The sequence below is a fragment of the Diadema antillarum genome, unplaced genomic scaffold, assembly GCF_040938485.1.
Source record: "Diadema antillarum isolate AM-2024a unplaced genomic scaffold, OU_Dant_1.0 seq00000778_RagTag, whole genome shotgun sequence".
NCBI classification, from domain to species: Eukaryota; Metazoa; Echinodermata; class Echinoidea; order Diadematoida; family Diadematidae; genus Diadema; species Diadema antillarum.
In genome coordinates this window covers 1,709,081-1,714,519 of record NW_027271666.1, presented here as the reverse complement: position 1 = coordinate 1,714,519, position 5,439 = coordinate 1,709,081, and positions in this window count along the sequence as shown.

Genomic DNA, 5,439 nt, shown 5'->3' with positions numbered 1-5,439 from the left:
CAGCGTCGCATGGACTGATGCAAATTCTTCTCCAGCGAGGGATCACTCACCCCGATCATTTTCAGCAGAGAAGTTTGCCTTCTCTTGCATACTGGCAGGAATTGTTAGTTTTGCTTGGATTAAATCGTCAGTACTACATTGTAAATTGACAGAGTGGGAGTAGATGCCAGATATGGCTTTGGACCAAGCAGCGGTTTTATAGAATATCATCAAAATGATTGCCAAAGCACTAGGACATAATGCACGCGAAAGTTCGTGTCTACACTATGTGCATTGAATGACAGTGGCAGTTCGCGAAAATTTCTTGCCGCAAAAGAGGCCGTCGGCTCCAATTCGCGAAAAATTCATGCCGCGAATATATCATGTTTTACAGTATTAACTCTGAGCCCGACGTAAATGTGACGTGTGTGCATACATTTCTATGTACATTGCTGCACACCATAGTTGCGAATCTTACCACTCACGAAATTGTTGGAAAGTCCCGATTTGCAAAAAATTAGACTTTCTACATGTATGGCGTATATAATAATGGTACCTGTTTGCCGTGGGTGTAGTGTGTCACACTGTGAAGGTATACATTTGGCTGATGTTGATATTGAGTCTACTTTTTCAGCTTGATTTCCTTGTCTTCACTTTACTCCATCTGCTCCAAGAAACCAGTTTTTTTTTTTTTTGTGCTGTATCTTTATATTGTAAGTTCTACTACTCATTATTAGTGTTTTAAAAGATTTAGTAAGGAATTTGTATTCCTATTATGAAATATTATGGTACTTATCATATCATAGGAGAACCTCGTTATAAGAAGAACCTTTAAATCCGGGCAATTACATTGTAATATCAGGTTTGTCATTGTACTAGGTTACAAGAATGAACAAATATAAAGAGATGGGACCTGCAAAATAATTTTGTTATAAGAGAAGGTTTTATCCAACCTCCGTATAGTGAGGTTCCATTGTACATTATGGATTATATGTGACGATGCATCATCGTCAAAGCCATATGATATCAAGAAAATATTTTTTGGTTTTTGACAGATATGAATTTGTCAGATGCTAAGCTTTAAATTGATGTATAATTTGTCCTGCTTTGTCTCAAAGAAAATATTTTTTTATTGAATTAAAACTTAGAAAACTATAAAATATAAATTGCCAAATCTGCCATATGCTCATTTTTCTGCCTTTTATGATTTCCATTTCTATGTGTGCGGTGTAATGACACACCACATATGCATCAGCATAAATGAGGGGGCAGAGAGGAGAAACACCAAGAGAGTACAGAACATATGGTGAATGAAACTGATGATGATGGTGATGATGATGACTGTAATGACGATCGATAGGTGATGATGTCAAAAGGCATAATTTACCATTATTTATTTTGCAGATGAAACAAAGTAGTGCTTTAGAATAGTTCTAAAATGTGAGTTAGGGATAGAAACAACCACTGTAAAAGTTTGAATCGGTAAAATTGTTGTTAAGTTTTGTGAGATATAAAAAAAAGATGTGAATAAAAGTTATTATAAAAATGTTTCCAGACTATTCACCATCTACAGTTACAATTTGAGAAAAATACAGATATCTCCTTATATTTTAGACTTTATCGCGAACATTTTATATGATGAGATATTTTGTGGTACATAAGACCTGCACGCATGCATTAAGTGCCATACACGTATCTTGAAAACATTTTGAATCACTGTTCCCAAAAATGATGATTTTGATTTTGTTGATATTGATAACAGCAGAGATGAAAATGTCTAGGGATATTGATGATGATGGTAATGATGATGATGATGATGATTATGATTGATAGCGATGATGATGATGATGATAATGGTTGTGATGACGATAATGCAGATGAATGATAATGTTCAGTACTGTAAGGAGGATAGGATTGATAAACAATATGGTGTTTGAGGAGGAGAAGGAGGACGGGGAAATCCGATGGGAGAAAATAAAACTGCCGTGAATCATTTCATGACTTTCAATGACACAGGGTAGAAGTTAATTCACGGATTAGTTGTTGTACACAATATCCAATTCTGTCCGAAATTTCTCTCCGCCTATACACAAACTGGTCGGGTACAACATCGATGTCCGTAATATTAAACAATATGTGACAAGAGGTGGCGCTCTTTCAGATAAGTCAGAGCGGGTTGATAGATATAGAACCCGCTCTGAGATAACTGTGCAGTGCCGTGTGTTATGGCTGTGGCTGTGGCTGTGGCAGTACCAGTAGAAATAGTCCCTCCCTCCCCCCCCCCCCCCCAAACACACACACACACACACACGCACACACATACTGTTTACAAGCTCTTAATTTCTGGTACCGGTAGTGTGCTTTGCAATCGATGGAGTTCCTTCATAACCAAATTTATATTGAAGCTAACCTTTTCCGCTCATACTTTGGGAAAGGATTTGAATCTTTTCGAAATAGCAAATCACACCGAGAAGAGAAATACACATTAAGTTGGCAGTCTGAATCAATTTTGATTAGCACAATTTTTGTTTGTTTATGTTAGTGTGTGTTGTTTTGCTTTGTTTTGTTTTTGTTTTTGTTTTGTTTTTGTTTTTGTTTTTGGGGTGTTTTTGGGGTGTTTTTTTTTTGGGGGGGGGGGGGTGGGGAATCAAAACTTAAAACGGCGAATCCAAATGTTTCTTCTGCAGCCTGGAGCTGCCCGAAGTTAGTTTTAATCTAAACTCGTGGAGGGACTACATTATTTTTATTTATTTATCTATTTCAGTCGTGATTGTGGTTATCATGAAGCCGATCGTCGGGGGAGATAAATGAGTGGTACGTTAAAGGGTGTGTACAGTTCTGGTTGAGGTGAGGATTTAGCTTTTAACGTTTTGCGAGATATTCAGAAACCACTCTTTGAGATGTCAAAGAGCATGCAAGGGGTATCAAAAGTTTATTTGATGAAAATCGGTTTTGAAATGGCCAAGATATCCAAAAACAAGGTGAAACAAAGAGATCCTAATAATAGGCGTGGCCTGTCACCTTTTATTATTATCACTTTTTTGGATATCTCAGCCATTTGAAAACCAATTTTCATCAAATAAACATTGAATCCTTGAAATTACATGCTCTTTCATATTTCATAAAAGGTTTTTCCTTATCTCACTTATTAATGTTATAAACCTGAATCCCCACCTCAACCAGTACTGTATAGTCCCTTTAAAACTATTGTCGACAATGATGATAGCAAAGCACTTTTCTAGGAGTAAACTAAAAGTAGTTGTACTACAGGCGAGGTACGTGATCGAGAAGTACCGCTCCACACGGGCGTCTTTCGTCCCGCTGGTTTAATAGAAATGTCCGGATAGAAACGAATTGTACATCCGATGTCTTGATATAACGCAGGGGTATGCCCCTCATAGATCTTATCAAACTGCATTGTATACAGATGAGTGCTAGTTCATTCTAGTCGAAATTCTTTCTAATGTTGGGGTTAGGGTAATAACATGGAAAATAAGAACAGCCTGGTTCAAACTTTTTTTCTAGGAAAGCAGAAAACGAATCAACTGACAGATAGCGGAGCCCATAAGCATGCGGAGAATTCGATGTCCTGAAAACTAGGAAGAGATCGAAAGGAAATCGGTAATCGAATGAACATAGTCCTCAAAAGGCTATACGTAGGGATAACCTTTTGAAATTCGTAAAAACAAAGCAGAACAAAACAAACCAAAATTGTGATCATTAATTACGTCGGCGATTTATCCTGGTCTACTGACAGCCATGCCAAAATGTTGTGGCGAACGAAGAGGTGACTGTGATATGGTGCATGCAGTGATCAACTATAATGTCTTTCTACAGGGCTGCCAACTCTCACTCATTGAGAGTGAGACTCACTCATTTTGGTCCTTTCTCACTCTAAAACTTTATTTCATTTGCATGCATTTCTATTGATCTCACTCATTTTGACTCCTAAATTACATCATTTGCCTATGGGAGTCTCATTCTCAACTAGTTTCCAATGTTGGCAGCCCTGCTTTATCATAATTATTTTATACGTTAGGGGATTAATGGTAACTTATTGTTCTGCCTTTTTTTGTTCTTTTTTACAATTCCTCTACATTGTTCAGTGATTGTGTTATTCTAATCAAGTTAATTGTTGTAAATAGTGTGATTCTGTATACTTTTTCAATAAAACATTAAAAAAAGAAAGTTTGCCAAGTTCACCACAGTATTTAAAATACGCTGATCGAGATTCGAGATTAATGGGTCATACACGTACAATAACGTTTACTCTGGCAAAGATGCCTACGTGTAGCCCGCTAGAGGGCGGCACATATGCGTAAACTCACAGTGTGCGTAAAGTCCGTGCGTGGGTCGAGGTGGGTTTCTGTCGGGGGTTCAGGAATGCATTCTGTGAACTTGATTCAGACAACTAAATTTCCCTTTTCAGTGTGAAATGCCCGTTTCGAATGAATGGTTAGTCAATTTATACAAATTCAATTTCTTTCTCCATGATGTACATCCTACACTCTTAAAAAGAAAAGGGTAAATCAGCGTTTTAAAAGGGGCGAGGAGTGACAGCGTTTTTAAAATGTTGTATTCACCCTTTTCTTGCTGCATCTAGCACATCTAACTGTTGGATTCAGCTGGATAAAAGGGTGAATACAACATTTCAAGAACGCTGTCACTCCTCGCCTCTTTTAAATGTTGATTTACCCTTTTCTTTTGAAGAGTTTATGAGCGGAAAAATTAGCTTCAATAAGATTTTGGTTATGAAGTAACTCTCGATAATTGCAAGACGTACTGCCAAAACTTTGATCTTATAATGAGTAGGTAGAAAAAAAAAACCCAAAGATGCTCGTTCGAGGTGAATCGCATTTGCCACGCAATTCCAAATCATCTCTGCAGTTTGCCAAAGACATCCGTGGTTTCCTCCGAGCTGTTATAAGATATGCAGGGATTACGGTATAAAGGGAACCAAAACCCGAAGAGCAATGTGGATTGAGTGAAAGCAGCAACATAATAGAAGACATGTATACCATCAGTGAAAGTTTGAGGAAAATCCGACAATCGATGCAAAAGTTAAAGTTTTGGCATTGGAACCGCTGGATGAGGAGACTACTTGAGTTTATGACATCATGACATTGTGTGGACAACAATTATAGAGAAAATATAAAGAAAATCAAACATGCTTTCACTTTTCTAGCATAATGAAAGAGCACTTGACTAACCGCTTTAAGAACGTATAATAATAGGGGGAATACTTGATATACCTTAACATAGTATTATGTCAGTATCAAGTTGATGGAATGTGTAATTTTCATGAAAAATGAATTTTTGTGGAATTCCCTTCATATCTTCTCTATATTATTGTTGTTCACACATGACGTCATAACCTCTAGTAGTCTCCTCATCCAGTCATTACAACACCAAAATTTTAACAATCATTGCATCGATTGTCCGAATGTCCTCAAACTTTCA